The sequence below is a fragment of the Rousettus aegyptiacus genome, unplaced genomic scaffold (assembly GCF_014176215.1).
Source record: "Rousettus aegyptiacus isolate mRouAeg1 unplaced genomic scaffold, mRouAeg1.p scaffold_m13_p_9, whole genome shotgun sequence".
Classification (NCBI taxonomy): Eukaryota; Metazoa; Chordata; class Mammalia; order Chiroptera; family Pteropodidae; genus Rousettus; species Rousettus aegyptiacus.
Genome location: NW_023416312.1, coordinates 49,685,619 through 49,704,668, shown reverse-complemented (window position 1 = coordinate 49,704,668; position 19,050 = coordinate 49,685,619). Strand labels below are relative to the sequence as shown.

Sequence of the window (19,050 nt, the reverse complement as noted above, 5' to 3'; positions counted from 1 at the left end):
CTTTACATATTATTATCAATGTCCGTACATGAAGAGTTTTTATAAATGTTTGTTGAATGATAATATGAAATTTTAAAAATTCATATGAATACTGGATCAAAATTCAGTCTGTTAACTTGTTTGATAAACAAAACACTAAATATCCCAGTAGCTTAATTTTGGTAAATACTGTTATATCCAAATAATCCTTCCAATTTTGATGAAAAATATCACATTATTTAAAAAAACAATGCCACTATATGAAGTTGTATGCTATGATATTTTCATCTCCTCTCTAACTTACACATTCATCCCCTTGTAATTATTAGAGCAAACATTACACATTGATTTAGTAAATCCTCAATGATAAACAGGTGCAATCAAATATTTATGCTTAGAGATAGACTGCTGACAGAAATATGTGGTTGAAAATATAATTATACTGCTCAAACAAGCTATCAAGATTCTATGATAACAAAAAAAAATTCTAAGAAATTTTAGAATGCAAAATACAGACAGGTTTCACATATATTTTTAATATCTGACAATTATATACTAAGCAAAAATAGAAAATGAAACTACATAAAATTTAAAAACTTCTGCACAGCAAAACAAACAACATAGGGAAAGGTGACCTACAGAATGAAAGAATGGGAGAAAATAATTGCAAATCATCTGTCTGATAACTAGTTAATATCTAGAATATAAGGAACTTCAACTCAAAAACAAATAAACAAAAAAAAATCCAATTTAAAAATGGCCAAATGACGTTAATAGACATCTTTCTGAAGATGACATATGATCTTTCTTTCTTTCTTTCTTTCTTTCTTTCTTTCTTTCTTTCTTTCTTTCTTTCTTTCTTTCTTTCTTTCTTTCTTTCTTTTCTTTCTTTCTTTCTTTCTTTCCACATCTGGTCTTCCTAGGTGGTCTCCCATCCAAGTACTAACCAGGCTCAACCGTGCTTAGCTTCCGAGATCAGATGAGATCGGACTTGTTCAAGGTAGCATGGTCATAGACTTTATTTATTTTTAATTTATGAGATATTGGTTAATAATATTATATAAAGAGAGTTGGGGGAGGACAAATTGAGTAAAGGGTGTCAAATATATGGTAATGGAAGGAAACTAGATTTTTGGTGGTGAGCATACAATAAAGTATTCAGATATTGAATTACAAAAGCTATAAAAAATGTATTGCCCCAATCATTAAGTCCCTGCTCATTTTTTCATGTATTTATATAATTTCAATGTAATCAAAAAATCCAAATTAAAATCGAAGTAAAGCCTTTAAAAAAATCCTATTGTATTATCTGCTTTTATTGTTTAGTCTTTTTGGCACTAAAAGAAATTTTCAGTGTGAATATGTGTCTATATATATGCCTATATACATGCTTATTTTCATATATATATATACATGCATACATATATATTTTATGTATTATATGAACTTGTGGTTGTAACTAGTAATAATTCTAACTGAGACATTATTACTGAGTCAGAAATGTAAAATTAATGTACCAATATCATTATCTGTCTTTTGCTAGATGAATTTGGTCTTAATTAATATTAATATATTTATATTAATCTTCATTGTTGCTGAAATTTCAAAATAGAATCAAACTATAAAATTTTATATTATCCTTTTCTTTGCACTGTTTCTTTTCTCTAACTCAGAAAACAATATATTTCTATCCTAAAAAAATCATTTGAGCTAAGTATATTGAATATTTTCAATATTCAGTGAAAAAGGAAACAATGAAATCAAACACTTTATGCTGTTTGTGTATAAAAAAATAAATACAGAGATGCTAATAATATTCTACAAGTCTGTTATGCCTCTTTTATAATGATGTCTTTATAATCACAAATTCAGAGATCTTTATTTGAATGGTTTTGGATTGATCAGTGACTGAGATTTCTAGATTCTCTATCCCACATCTGATATAAATAATTTTGCTAAAATTAAATACAAGAGGATGTAGAAATTTTTTTGACGTAATAGTATAATGTGAAACATTTTTATAATTATCATTGTTTTCACTGTTTAAATGTTAAGAATAATACAGAAATGATTATTATAAAGTCCATTATGCATGCATCATCATGTTTTCAAAATCACTGAACAAATATAATTTTCATATATCTCAATGTTTATAACATTTTTATAAAGTGGGAAAGGGATTAATTTTCATTTCTGAACATATGAAACCTAGTCAAAGAGGCATTATGTGACCTGTATAGAGACTAATGAAGAGGAAGTAGCAGAACTTTTAGAACTAAGACTTATGTTCTCCTTAAGTGTGACTAAAAACTGCACCCAAATATTGGACAACTAATTTAATAGTTAGGCTAGATTTCCAGATGTATGCTAAATTATTATTTTTTTCTAGCAGAATATGAACTGGGTTAAATTATGTTTGTGGGACATCTTAATTATTGTGGTCTGTTAAAACTAAAACAATTTTCTAAGCATCTGTTTAAATGATGCTTAACTATTTAAGCAATGAATACTGGTATTGTTTTCCAAAACAAAATATTAAACATTCCCAGGGATATATATTCTATAGTCACCTCTCTATTCAACTGCTTGGGTAAATTGGTGGAAAAGAACACAAAGTATTATATTGTTTACTTAGCTTAAATATAATGAAGTCTATTTCATAAGTTTAGAGTTTATTTGTATAGCAGAATGATTAAGAGCAGGTATATATTAACTATGAGACCCTGGGCAAATTACTTAAATTATCTGTATTTCAGTAACGTCATCTATAAAATTGGAATATTAATAGCAATGATAACAATAATAATATCACAGTGTTGCCATGAAGGTTAAGTGAAGTATCAAAGTGTTAACACAGTGCCTCTTATGTATTAAATATGCTATAAATTTTAGTTTTATAATTTGTTTTTAAAAATCTAATTTTGACTATCTTAGAATTAAAAATCTTTGAATTCCTAAATAATAAATTTCCACCTTCGAGATATCAAGGATCACATCGTGTATGTGTGTGTGGCTAAATTTGTATTACACTTGAACTGTGTTATTTTATCATAGAAAACTGGACTTTGAAGACTTTCAGATTATTCCTTTCAAAATCTTTGTTATGCGAGCAATAAATTCAACTGTTTGTGGGTCTCAGATGATGTTACTTAATCTTCTTCTTTACTGTTATAATTTCAACAAAGTTTGTTGTCCTAATGAGGCAATTTCTATCTGCTTAGACAATTAAGAGATAGATATGTACTTAAAACCCTTTAGACTGAGGGGAAGATTGTCCACTATAGGAAATATAAGTCATTCTCTATAGCTTTCTGTGTATCATCTTCTCTATTACAAGTGTGGGCAAAAAAATTATACATCACTACTATAGTAATAATAATTGTGCCTTTTTAACAATGTTTTTACATACCTTTCTAAATACCTTGTTGCCAAATAGTTGGAATTTCTATGCCCCACTCCTCACGTAGTTCTTTCAACTCACCCATCTAACAGAGATCCATATGCAAATTCACCTTGGTGTTACTATTCCTTGCTCTTTTTCTCTTTAAGGTACAGGTATGCAGTTTAGTTTCATTTCAGTTACACATTTTTATCTGATATTGATTTATCACTCAATTGTAGTCAAAGATTTCTTAGTCTGTATTTCCAACCTAAGAATGCTCCTTGAGAATAGAGGGAGTTTTTTTTTTCATTGATTTCCCTAATCTCTAATACAGCAGGTTTTGTTAATTTAATTAAAGGTTAATTATCAATTTCCAAAAATAGAACTTAGAGGACAACATATTTTTTTTCTATGTAGTTGTGTCGACTTTTCATGGACACTCAAATTCCCAAAGTATGAACAAAAGCACAAACAATTTGCAAAATCACCTTGTAACCACTTCAACTCTGAGGGGAAGAAGGGAAGAGTCCTCAGGCAGGCCAAGAGTGGAATTGGGAGTTCCATTTTTTTTCCACTCCAAGCAAAGCATGGTTGGTGCATATAGCATAATGGAAATGAAGATGTTAATGTTATCTAATTTTCTATGAGCAGTCAGAGGTATTAGTCATCATCATTTTAACAAGAGAGAAACATAATTTTCTTGGTGAGTTTCTTGCCGGTGTAACAGCAATGGCAGAGGATGATAAGATATTCTGTCTCATTCTGCTGCCTAAGAGAGAGGCCTATCAGCCCACAATTCCACAGCTTATATTTACTTCTTTATGAGCTAGCTTAATATAATTACACTTTTTCTTTTGGGATATACATGATAAATTTTATAAAAGATGACCAGGAACATAAATATTGAGATATTTAAATGTACCAGAGGTTTTCTGAGAGTCATAATCACTGTTTTAAGAACCTTGAGGTAAGTAATCTTCTCATAAATATCTGGAAACTAGAAGGTAGAATTCAAACATTGGCAGCATAATTTCTCAGTCCAAAAGTTTGATCACTACACTGTACTGCCTCCTGTTAGCCAATGTTATAAAAAGGTTGTTGATTAAAAATGGTCAAAATGGAATAAATTTATAACAAGTTTCACTTATACACAAACATCCACTGTCATTAAAATAATACTAAAATATTATTTTTGAAAACAACCAAAGTATCCTTTGACAGGTGATTAAATAAAGAAGATGTACATATATACAATAGAATATTACTCAGCCATAAGAAAAGATTACATACTGCCATTTGCAACAAGATGGATGGATCTTGAGATTATCAGTCTAAGTGAAATAAGTCAGACAGAAAACGTTGAGAATCACATGATTTTATTCATATGTAGGATATACAACCAAAGGCAACAAATGAACAAGACAAATAAACAAAAGTTCATGGACACAGACAGTGAATCAGTGGTTACCAGAGGGAAGGGGAGCATGGAGGAGTTAGACTGGAGTATCTAATATTTGATGACAGAAGGAGATTTAATTTCGGTGGTAAACACACAATGCAATATACATATGATGTATTATTGAATTGTACTCTTGAAATCTATTTGCTTTTATTAACCAATCTCACCCCAATAATTTTAATTTAAAAATGAATCACTTACTTTAGAATTCACTTTCAAAAATCATAAAATAAACTTTAAAAAAAAGAAACTTGGACAACAAAAGCTACATATCCTAAAATATTATTTTTAATAGGTGTTTTGGATAAATAAGTGCACTAAAATATGGGATAATTTAATATGTATCCTTCTTATAACTCTCTTAATAAAGAAAGTCTCATTAGAAAAAGATACTATACTCTTATCTGTATTCTCTATCAATACTTTATTTTCAAAACCTAATATTGTTGGGTAGTGATATTAATTTTATCTATCAGTAATAATGAGCACAACTATATATATATATATATTTCTTTTAAAGTATAATAAAAACCAGCTATAGTTAACACTGATCTATATGTTGACAAATAAATTCATATCTAACTGATTAAAATTGTTTTAATTGAATCGCAAAAATATTTCAATAATTACATTATATGAAAATGATCCTGTTTCCAATTCACATGTCACATTTACTAAAATGAAATTGCTATATTGTTTTTATAAAACAACATTTTTACTTCTCAATGGAAATGTACAACCTCCTAATACTTGATTTTTTTTTTTTTTGGTGATTTGGATATGTGTTGCTGTCACAAAGTTTGATAGAATCAGGTCTACAGTAAGAAACAATTATCTTAAAATTCAACCCAGGCAGTATCAATCAGATAGTATCAAGAGAGGTCTGATATAAAATGTGATGCGAATGTTAAATTTTAAATATTAATTTTAAATTTAAGTTATAGTACAATTTTAAGGGACTTGTTTATTCTACAAGCCCTCATGTGGAATTTTCACTTGACTTTTTCAGTAAATCATTAATATCTCCATGCTTTTTGCTTCATGCTTGTCCCATTTGCTAAAACGCTGGCTTCATAAAACTGACTTAGTAAATACAATAAAAGTATTTTTACAACTGTGAAATTTATTTTTATAACAAATATTTTGGATGTTTCCAAATACAAACTTATATTTAGGAAGCTGACATATCAACTGTAACATTGATAAAAGTTTAAAACATATATACATGGAAGAAAAACTTACACATTCTTGAAAACCACTGGTAATAACTGGTGGTGTCAGACCTTAAAACAATGCCATCTATAATATAATTTATCTGAAAAAATTTTAAAAAGTTTTCTTATTGTTATAGTTTTCTACAATGTCTTCAAAAATAAGGAATGCTTAATCTTAGTGAAATTACTTGGAAAATCTCCACAAAGTTGGCAAAGTTCACCCAAATTTTTGGTATAAAATTAAAATCATTTTCTGTGGCTTTATTCTTCATAGGGTAAAGCTATATACATGAATGTGCTCATAATGAATTTATCACAGTTAGATCTCTTATTCAGTTTTCAAAAAAACTAGGTAGTTGATAGTACATATATATATATTAAGTATACCTATATATGCATATGTAGTATATTATGTATGTATATCTCAAGATGACAGAATAAATCTGTCATATATTTCAGAACTGGTTACCTCTCATTATTTATATGAGTATGAAATTAAATTTTTCTCCATTAGAATGATTTTTATTTGTGCATTTTTGTATCATTTCAGCTTTACTCTAATCAAAAGTGATGCAAATAGGAGATCCTTCGGAAACATGGCAGAGTGAGAGACACCCTCAGATCTCTCCACTTGAAACAACAATATAAGCTGATTATCTAAAACTCAACCAAAAAACACTCAAACTGCACACCAGCATGTCTGAGTGAGGGATCTGTGCATAAGAGTTACCACAGGTCAGAACCCTGAGTATCAGATGGTGGACTGGGAATAATAAAAATACTTCCTCTCACAGCTGCTGGAGCTCCTTGCAGAAGGAGGGGGAGGGATGAAGGTACAGAAACTTCCCTGATCAGACTGCCTGGAAGTGCTAGAACTTCTAGCAGCTGGCAGAAGGATCCACAGTCATCAGGGCAGAAATCAGAATAGTGGGATGGGAATGCAGAGGAACAACAGTTGATTTTTACCAGACCTGGTGGCAAAACCAAGGCCCCAACCCCCAACCCGGAGGGCCCCTCCCACATGCCCTCCAAGACTGATCACCACAGAGCCCCAGGGGAATCTGAGCAAACACTACTGAAACTGTTGCTAACACTGACAGTGATTGAAACTGAGAGTAGAAAATGTGATTAAGTATGTACAAGAAAACAAAAAAGACATTTACGCTTTATATAAAGCAGGGATCCAAGAGACTTAGATGCCACCTACTGGAAACCAAAAGAAAAGCTCCTTCTTTCTGGAAAAACAGCAGAATACACTTCCATTAAGGCCCAGGTGGAGAAATGGTCCATTAAACAATATGAACAACCAAGATGAAAAGGCATCTTAGAAAGAAAGAGAAAAATCTACAGAAAATATACTTACGGACACAGAAATATGCAACTTAAATGATAGAGACTTCAGAATGGTACTTCTGAAAAAACTCAATAAGATCCAAAACAAATCATATCAATAATTTTGGGACTTAAAAAAAATAGCTAGATGTGCAGAGCAAGGAGATTGAAAACCTCAAGGGGAACCAAATATAACTTCTGGAAATGAAGAACACACTGTAAGACTTGAAAAATGAAATAGCAGGCTTGGGAAATAGAATCAACCAAATGGAGGAAAGGATCAATGATGTCGAAGACACAAATCTAGAAATAAATCAAAAGGAAGAAGAGAGAAACCGAAGAATGAAAAATAATGAAAGAGAAATACAAGAACAAGCTGATACCATCAGGAGAGGAAACATAAGATTAATGGGCATTACCAAATATAAGGAAAAGACGCAGGGATTAGAAAGCATTTTCAGACAAATAGTGGACAAGAATTTCCCTAATCTAAGGAATGAACTAGAGCTTGGAATTCAAGAAGTCAACAGAACACCCAATTATGTCAATCTAAAAAGGTCTTCACCGAGACATATTGTATTAGTTACCAAAAATCGACAAAGACAGAATTCTCAAGGCAGCCAGGGAAAAATAGATGGTAACTTATAAAAGAAAACCCATTAGATTACCATGAGACTTCTCAACGCAAACCTTACAAGCCAGAAAAGAATGGAATTAAATATTTAAACTATTAAGTGAAAGGGACTACCAGCCTAGAATAAAGTATCCAGCTAAGCTCTCCTTTAGATATGAAGGAGAAATAAAGACCTTTCCATATGTACAAAAATTGAGGGAATCACAGTTAGACGAGCCCTACACTACAGGAAATGCTGAAAGGTGTCAGCTCGTTTAAAACAAAATAATAACAACAACAAAAATACATAATTAGGAGTAAAGTAACTATCGGGCAAATAGAAGCAGAGGAGTGCAACCCTTACTAAGAAAAGGGCAATATAAACTTAAATGATAACAAGAGAATTGCTATAGCAAGATAGTAATGAACGTTCAACATGTATAGGAACAAATTGAGATGACAATGACTGAAAAGGAGAGGATTCAAAGATCCAAATTCACAAAGGGAAAAAGAGATAAGGCACACGCAGAAGAAAATATATGACTGTGTATATATATGTGTGTGTGTATATATATATATTTTCTTATATATATATAAGACAAAATATATATATAAGAAAATATATGTATACACACACACATATATATACATATATATGTGTATGTGTATGTGTATGTGTATATATACATATATATATAAAACTATCCTTTATATATTCATAAAGATAACCACACACCAAAAATTCAGAACTGAAATATATAACATAAAACAATAAGAACCAGAGGCAAAACCCACAAAAGCCAACCAAAATAAAGAAAACAGAAACACAAGGACAAAGAAACAATGGAAACACTGAGCTACCAGAAAGCAAAAAATAAAATGGCTATAAGAAAACCTCATATTTCAATAATCACACTAAATGCATATGGACTGAACTCACCGATAAAAAGATACAGAGTTGCAGAATGGATCAAAAAACAAAACCCAATAATATGCTGCCTCCAGAAGACACATCTCAGTTCCAAAGACAAAGATAGACTCAAAATGAATGGGTGGAAAATGTTATTTCAAGCAAATGGCATTCAGAGAGAAATGGGAATAGCGGTACTAACATCAGACAAAATAGACTTCAGAATAAAAAAGGTAAAGAAAGATACTGAGAGACACTTCACAATGATAAAGGGAATCTTGCACCAAGAAGATATAACATTTATTAATATTTATGCTCCCAAACAGGGAGCCTTGAAATATGAAAAGCAATTACTAACAAAATTAAAGAGAGGAACAAAACAAAACACTATCATAAGTAGGGGATGTAAATACCTAACTGTCAGTTATGGACAGATCATCCAAACAAAAATCAATAAGAAAATAAATTCCTTAAATGACATATCAGAGCAACTGGACATAATTGACATTAACAGAGCTTTCCATCCCAAAACAGCTGTTTATACATTCTCCTCTAGTGCACATGAAACATTCTCAAGGATTGACTGTTATTTTAAGAGGGTTAAAAATATATTAACCATATTCTATGATCATGATGCTTTAAACTAGAGATCAACTGCAAAAAGAAATCAGTAAGAACCACAAATACATGGAGATTAAACAATATGCTACTGCAGAATAACTGGGTCACAGAAGAAATAAAAACAGAGATCAAGAGATACATAGAAACAAATGATAATGATAATACAACATATCAAAACTTGTAAGATATGGCAAAAGCGGTCATAAGAGGAAAGTTCATATCATTACAGGCCTATCTCCCAAAACAAGAATGAGCCCAAATAAACAACCCAATGCTTCATCTTAAAAAATTAGAAAAGGAACAACGAATGAAGCCTATAGTTAGCAGAAGGAAGGAAAGCGTCAAAATTAAAGCAGAAATAAATGAAATTGAAAACAAACAAACAAAAAAAAGAAAAAAAAACCAAATACAACAAAGAGCTGGTTCTTGGAGAAGGTTAATAAAATTGACAAACCCTTGGCTAGACTCACTAAAGAAAAAGGAGAAAGGAAACAAATAAATAAAATTAGGGATGAAAGACAGGAAATTACGACTGACATTGTAGAAATACAAAGAATCATGCAAGAATACTATAAAAAAGTATATAACACCAAATTTAATAACCTAGAAGAAATGGACCAGTACTTAGAAAAATACAACCTTCCTAGACTGAATCAAAAAGAACTGGAAAATCTAAAAAGACTAATCAGCAGTATGGAAATTGAAACAATCATCAAAAACCTACCAAAAAATCAATGTCCAGGATGAGATGGCTCCACCAGTGAATTCTACCAAATATTCCAAGAAGATTTAATACCTATTCTCCTCAAATGCTTCCAAAAAATGAAGAGGAGGCAATACTTCCCAACTCATATTATGAAGCTAATAATACTCTGATATCAAAACCTGATTAAGATAACACACACAAAAAAGAAAACTGCAGACTGATATCTCTCATGGACACAGATTCAAAAAATCCTAAATAAGATCCTTGCCAGCTGAATATAGCAACATATTAAAAAGAGTATACACCATGATCAGGTGGGCTTCATCCTGGGGGCATAGGGATAGTTCAACATATGGAAATCGATTAATGTGATACACCACATAAACAAATAAAAAAAATAAGAATCATATGATCATATCAATTGATGCAGAAAAAACCTTCAACAAGATACAGCATCCATTTATGATCAAAACACTTCACAAAATTGATATAGAAGGAAAGTACCTTAACATAATAATGGCCATATATGACAAACCTTCAGCCAAAATTATACTTAATGGTGAAAAACTGAAAACCTACCCTCTAAGATCAGGAACAAGGCAAGGCTTTTCAGTATCACCACTGTTATCCAATGTAACATTTGAGGTCCTAGCAAGTGCAATCAGGCAAGAGAATGATATAAAAGGCATCCAAATAAGAAATGAAGAAGTCAAATTGTCACTATTTGCAGATGACATGATTCTCTATATAGAAAACCCCAAAGACTCCACAAGAACACTACTTGAAACAATAAGCAAATACAGTAATGTCTCTGGATACAAAATTACTGTTAAAAAAATCCATAGGGTTCCTATACTCTAATAATGAAGTGTCAGAAAAAGAAGTGGAAAAAAATTATCCCTTTTGCAATTGCAACAAAAAGAATAAAATACGCAAGAATAAATTTAATGAAACATGTGAATGGTCTACATGATGAAAACTACAAGACCCTATTAAAAGAAATCGAAGAAGATACAAAGAAATGGAAAGATATTTTGTGTTCTTAGATCAGAACAATCAACATAGTTAAAATGACCATATTACCTAAAGCATTTCCATGAAAACTTAATTTTTCCATTCTCGTATTAATGAAACTTAAAAGCATTTCTATAGTAATCTGGTCTATGTCAGGTTAATATACCTCTATATTAAATAGCTGAGCATTATTTCACTGAAGATTTTCAAATACGAAGATTCCAAAGTATCATTCAGGTGTTCATTACATAGGTAGCTAAAAATTCTTCCTCAGACATCAAATTAAACCAAGCTTCCCTTAGCTCATTTCTGCATGTTTATTATTCCAGAGATATAGAGATTAACTCATAAATATTCTCACCAATTTTCACACATATGAAACTCGGTATCGCTTACTGATATTTGGCCTTTCTTTTTTTTCAAAATAAATAAAACCGATTGATTAAAATTATTATTTTTTTTATTTCCAAAGAAGTTTTTATTTCTCACAAAGCTGGCCATATTTTCCTCTTCTACAATTCCAAATTATAAACTTTTTTATTTGAGGTCATTGACCACAGCTCAAAACCATTTCCTATATGCTCTTTTCATTCATTTAAAGCATTATTTTGAGCCCTCTTCAGAACAAACATTGTTATACTTATTGACATGTGATCTGAACTTGCAACCTAATGTCCAATTCTATTGTTTATTGTCAAAGAACTGAGCTGACCTTACTTTATCACTCAGAATGCAGAACATTTTTGGTTATACTGGCCAACAATATCTATAGACAATCATCGGGTTTGCCTTTCAGCTACAATGTTCAGTAATATAGAGTACGAGGGCAATCCATGCTATTGTGTGTCTTTGAAAAGTCTTTTTAAAACTTTCCTTTTCAAAATCAGCTTCCTTCATCACACATACTGGCTAAACAAAGTAGATTTAAATTTTCAAATGTTCATGAGTTAATGGCATTTTATTTACCTTGTGCTTCAAATCTTGAAGTTACTTTTCCGATATTTAACAACAGAAGTTCTTTTTTAAAAAACCTTTTTCTCTATCTTTAATCTCATATTGGACTTGATTTTTAGGCATAGGAATTGATGTCAGTGTGAAAACGGAAGAGGAAATTTGTCAGGAATATATAATCTTGTAGATATGTTGGGTTAAACAGCCTTTTTTTTTCTTCACTAAATATTTGAATAGACTACTACCCTGAAAAAGTAACAGATATAACTTATTTTGTTTTTAATATGAACATTGAGTAAATTGATGATTGCCTTGGTACATTTTTGCCCCATTTATAGTCCTGGAAGTGATCTCGCACATTGTACTATCTTTCAAGTAGATGATTCAGTTAAAAGAGGCCTTACTTCAAGGAACTATGGAGCTTATTCTCTCTGTATTAGATGTGAGATATGGACAGCTGGAAACTTACACATGTGGATGCTTTATTTACCAATGTGGTATTCAATTACAGTTTGCTTTTCTTTTTCATTTCCGCTTAAATGCATAAATGAAAATGTGTTCTGCTCGCCCAAGTAGGAAGATTGGATGCAGCCATCATTAAAGTAGCGCAAACTCTGTACCAACTGCTGCAACTAGTCCCAACTTTCAATGGATTTTTTTTCCTAGTAGTTTTTGATTTAGAGTACTACCTATTCACTTTAATTACACATTTTTGAATTTTGCATATTTTAAGTTTCTAGCCTCAAGAAACTACAATATAATGTAAATAAGTTATTTCTGTATTTTCTTCTGAATTAAAAATAATTCACAACATATGTGTCTAAATTGGTGTGATGGACTAAAGAAGTGGCATTTCACATTTGTTTTCTACAAGCCATTATATTAAAATAATTTGAAATATTAAATGTAGTCAAAATAAAAATTTAATGCATTCTAATTTATCAGCTGAAATATTTTCCCAGTCAATAGATGAAACAATTAATATTGCTTGAATAGACAGTCATAAAACAACCACAGACTAAAAGACAAAAAATTAAATTTGGCTAGACATTTGTTTCTGTGTTTGTTTGTTTATTTTGTTAGGTTTTATTTTTTATCAATTAATTTTTAGAATTGTTATTTTAAAATGTGCTGCTGATAACACCCTTACCTAATGATTAGAATAATGTTAAATTACTACCATTTAAAACTCAACAGTTGTCATATATGAAGATGCTTTAATATAGTTTTTTAAAAAATATATCAAGATATTTATGTTAGAATAAGAAAATATATGTGTGCCTAAGGGCTAATCACTATTGTCGGTTCTTTTCTAATTATTGGTAAATTCAAAATGAAAAAAATATAGATGTATTTGTTTTCTAAGGAGCATCCCTTACTATTCGGTTTATTTGATACTACCAATGATTAGAGAAAAGATCATTTATTTGGGTTTATAGTTGAAAATCCTACTACTTGACTTAGTTCCAATGAACAATGCTCTTGAAACATCTAAGTAGAAATCCTCATGGTTCATATATATAAGTTTAGCTAAACTTGTTATTTAATATGATAATTAAGTGCTTTAATTCAGAGTGTGCAGCCTTTGATTGAATTTAGGCTATTGGCAAATTCGTCTTCTTTTTTATCTGCATTCTGCCTGAAGAACATAAGCATAAATAATTATAATCAGAGATTATGATGTATTGTCAGCACTGCTAGTATCAACCATTATGATTAAGATGCATTGAAATTTTCGACCATCAAGCCTAATAGTTTTCTTTACACAAATGACAATTTATGTATTACTGATTCTTTTTATGACTTTTATTTCCACATAACAACTGATTTTAGAAATGTTTCCCTTTCAGAATATAATAAAACATATAAATCTATGTACTTCCCGTTAATAGGTGCATAATATTTTACTGTATGAATTTGTCAAAGCTGACTCATAATCCTATTGAAAAATATCTAAGCTTTTCCTTGAGCTTGAGCAAGTATTAGCAATGACACATAAAATGTAACTGTATACTTATATATTGCATACATGTCTGCATGCATCTGTAGAAGAAATTCCCATGTATTAATTGCTTTATCAAAGGCTATGTACTTTTTAAATGTTACAAAATTGTCTTTAAAAGGTCTTTCCAACATACAGGTCTACGTATAATACGCATTTTCTCACTCATAACAGAAAATGTTTTTAAGCCTTTAATATGTCAATATGATGAATGAATGTTATATTAAACGTGATTTGGACTTATTTTTCATTAAGAATAAATTTCAATTATTTAATAATAATTAAATTATTGGCCTACTATATTTACATTTCAACTTACATTTCATCTTAATAATCCCTATGAATCTGGCAAGTTTTCCCTTATGATCTCTGAGGCAATTTTTTTGGCTTCATGCATATTTATTATAATTTAATAGCTGTTTTTGATTATATAATTTAGTATTAAAAAGAACTAAATAAACCAAAAACAAAGTCTAAGAGCAAATTAGGAAACTGAAAATATAAACTTAAAAGTCAAAAGCTCTGAAACAGAAGAATAAAAATATGGGTTTAGAGTAATGGTAATATATGGTACAATTTTCTAAATGTAGAATTCCAGCTACTGTGGTTCATTTATATAATAATTTAATATCTCCTGTCAGGATGGGAAAAGCTCCCTGAAGTGAAGTACAACAAACAAAAGCTTGATAAGAATTCTTCTAAAAACTTTATTATGAAGCATCAGGAAAAATAAAAGTATGTGTGGTGTGAAGACTGGAGGTCAAGGGGTTATTCAGAGACACATTTTTGTAATTTTACATATTTGTATTTGTAATTTTACATAAGAAATTTCCTCAAATACCTATAGCTAGTTTAAATTTAGAAATCGACTCATATAATTATGCAATTGTCGGGGTTGGCAACTTTGAAATCCTAAGGGAAGGGTGGCAGGTTAGAGATTCTGGCAAGAATTAACATTGCAGTTTTGAGTTTGAAGGCCAAATTTTTATGTTGCAGTCTGGAGGTATAAATTTTTTTTCTTTAGAGGTCTTCAGTCATTATTCTTAAGGCCTTTGACTAATTAGATGAGGCCCACCCATAGTATGGAGTATAATCTGCTTTACTCAAAGTCTACTATTTTAATGTTAATTACATCTAAAAAACATATTCACAGCAACATCTAGACTGGTGTTTGATCAAAGAACTGGGAACCAAAGTCTAGTCAAGTTGACATAAAATTAAGCATCACACTGGATTTTTGATTCATTATATCAGAAGGCAAATGCTGACAGAGTTTATTTAGATTATTTGGATAAGATGATATAGGCCATATTTTCCCACTGTGAAGCTTAAATTTTACTCTTTGTAAAATTAACTTGTGGGTATATACTTTGAGATGAGAGAAATATACTATTACTTTTTAAATTTTTAGACATTAGTTTTATCATCATTTATGTTTGACTAAATTAATTAATAGTAAAATGGCTAGGAAACACTGATTTTTTCCAATTTCATCACTTATTCAACATTCGATAGTTCCTTTAGCTATTATTAGGGAGAACTTACTTTTGGTTCCATTCATTTATTTATTAATTTATTTATATCAATGTGGACTCATGAGTACTTACTTTATTTAAAGTAAGATAGCAAGGACAAATTCCTTAGTATTATTATTTCTTTCAATACTCAATGCATCCCCAATGTAACAAGTGGGAGCAGCCCCCTTAAGATGGTTCTTGTGTCTTTCTAATGATTCTTTGAGCACACACTTATTTTTTAATTGATATAACATAAATTTTGCCAATTCAGTCTCTTTTTTTTGTATATTTTTTATGTTGCACCACCATGACCACTCTCTTATGCTAGTTAATTTCCATCACCCCAGAAAGAACTACACATCTCTTAGCTGTCAGTTTTAATATCCCCTATTTTTATTATTTGACAACCATTAATCTACTCTGTATGGATTTGCTCATTCTGGAGATTTCATATAAATGATATCATAAATCCAGACACATCTTTGTGTTCGATTTCTTTCACTTGGTATAATGCTTTAAAGGTTTATCCATGTTATAGTATTTCATTCCATTTTATAGCTAAATGATAATCAATTGTATGCATATGCTACATTTTGTTTATCTTTACAAGAATAGATATATAGTGGGGTCATTTTCACTTATTTTCTATTATGAATAGTACTGTTATAAATATCGGTATACATGTTTTTGTAAGAACATATGTTTTTAATTATTTTGGACATATACCTAGGAGTAGAATGAGTCTTAAGGTAACCCTACATTTAACTTTTTGAGAAACTTTTTTACCTTTTTAGCTGAAGATGTTTTAGGCTCATTTTGTATTGTCCCTGCCCAGCCGTGGAGTCAGTTTTTCTTCAAGAAGCTTGTGATAGGCAGTATGATCCCCCAAAGGCATTCACTTTCTAATCTCCAGAACCTATAACTATTATTCAAATTGTGAAAGGTTCTTGACATCCTTTGTTGACTTGAAGACAAAGAGTACCATGTGTCAAGAAAATGGATATTTCGATCCCCTAGTCACAAGGAACTGAATTTTACCAAGAAATTAAATGAGCCAAGAAGTATGTTTTCTTCCTAAGACTACAAATAACTGACCAGGCCTTGTGAGATTCTAAACAAAGAACCCAGTTAAACCATGTGTGTGTGCGTGTGTGTGTGTGTGTGGGGTGTGTGTGCATGCATTTACATGTGCCTACACACACCCACAATTTCTATCTTTTTCTATATATCTACATATATGCATATATTTAAATCCCGTGGATAACCAGTGATAATTCCATTTCCAATACAACAAGCAGAGATGATTCTACGATTTTCTTTTTCTATATTGGTTAAAAACTCTTTTCTCTCACAATGTGAAACCTAGCTACAATAATCCAAAATATGTTGATGTATTGTTTCAGTCCCATAGTGTACAAAAAGTAGTTTCAGAATTATCTTATGTGGCAAAAAATAAACCAGCAGTTAGAGTTAAATATTTGCCTAGAGCTGTTTTTTTTGTTGTTTTCTGAGAGAATATAATATAACTAATGCATTTAACTATTACTTGAGTTAATTAACTATTTTTATTTTTTATTTTAATAAAATGTTATAAAATCTTTTGACAAATTTTAGTCTTGCCTATAATTTGAATCTCAGTAAAATATTTCAGTAGAGACACAAAATGTATAGTCTTTCATAATTCCACCATATTCATGACTTCAAAATATTTAAAAAAAATAAACTTGAGAAATGCAAAATTGGTGTTTTGGGTTGAATTGTGTCTTCCAAAAAGATATGTTGAAGGTATAATTTCTAGTATCTCGGAATGTGACCTTATTTGAAAATAAGATTATTTCTAATGTGATTAGTTAAGATTAAGTCATATTGTAGTAGAATGGGATATTAATCTAATATTACTGGTGTCCTTATGATAAGAGAAGAAACACAGAGGAACATACACATGATGTGAGAATGACATTTGGTGACAGACACATGATAGGAGAATGACATTTGGTGACAGAAGCGCCAAGCCAAGGAACACTAAGAATTGTAAGCAAACCACCAAAAGGTAGAAAAGGAAAGGAATGATTTTCCCCTATGTGTTTCAGAGGGAGCATGGCCCTACCAACACCTTGACTTTAGACTTCTAGCCTCCAGAACTGTGAAATAATAAATTTTTATTGTTTAAAGCAAAGGAAAAAAACACAAAAAATATTAATAATATAGATTTCAGTACATGGAAGAGGGGTGTTGCTGTAACAAAATGCTAAAAATGCAGAAGTTAATTTAGAGCTGGATAATAAATAGAGGCTGCCAGAGTATGGAGGCACTTGATAGAGGGTGCTTAGACTGCCTTGGAGAGATTGGTGGCAAAAATATGGATGTTGACAGCATTTCTGATAAGGGCACGAAAATAAATGGAGAAGAGCTGCAGAGACAACTTATATCATATTAGAGAATACATATATCATTATAAACATAATGTTGCTATAAATATGAATGATAAGGTATTTCTGGTGAATTTTTAAATATAAATGAGGAATATATTACTGCATGCTATAGGAAAGGTGATGCTTATTATAAAATGGCAGAAAACTTGTATAAAAGTAGAATTTGCAAGTGATGAAATTTGATATTTGGCTGTGGAGAATCCCAAGAAGAATATGGAAGATTTTTCTCACTGCTTGCTATGGATTAAATTTTGTCCCCATAAATTCATATATCAAAGCCTTAATCCCCAATGTGTTGTTATTTGGAGATTGAACCTTTGAGAGATACTTACATTTAGATGCGGTCTTGAGGATGAGGCCATCATGATGGAATCAGTACTTTTATAAAAAAAGAAACACCAGGATCTCTCTAATTGCCATTTGAGGAAACAATGAGAAGGCAGCCATCTGGAAAACAGGAAGAGAGCGCTCACAAAAATCAAATCAGCCAAAAGCTTGATCTTGGACTTCCCAGCTTTGAGAACTGTGAGAAAATAAATTTCTGTTCTTTAAGCCAAACATTCTATGATATTTCGTTATGGCAACCTGAGCTGACTAAAACTGCACTTATAATAAAATGTAAGAGAAAAGACATAAATTGAGAAAGAAAGCATTGAGAAGAAAGGAAACAACATATTATGATTTGGAAAGTTTCAGCCAATTCAGATAGGATGATCCGGAAATAGGTCCAAGGGTATGGATGAACCACCATGTACAACCATGTGCTAAGGGTGGAGTCATGTGACTCATGGATCTAAACAACCATTTCAGTAGAAGCCAGAAATAGAGATGTGGTTAGCCAGGAAAGATCTGTGAATGACCCTCTTGTCTGATTTCTTGAAACTTGACTTACACAAGAGAACAAGGTTTTTGAGAATT

At 30.8% G+C, this 19,050-nt stretch overlaps 1 long non-coding RNA gene across 1 annotated transcript in view; it reads right to left on the bottom strand.

Moving 5' to 3' along the window:
- The window catches only part of LOC107497196, a 75,779-nt gene extending 57,208 nt beyond the window's left edge, over positions 1–18,571 (bottom strand). The window contains exon 1 of the long non-coding RNA XR_001593758.2: positions 18,465–18,571. This is a non-coding gene — a long non-coding RNA (uncharacterized LOC107497196). The remainder of the gene's footprint in view (positions 1–18,464) is intronic.
- Positions 18,572–19,050: the final 479 nt, after the last annotated feature.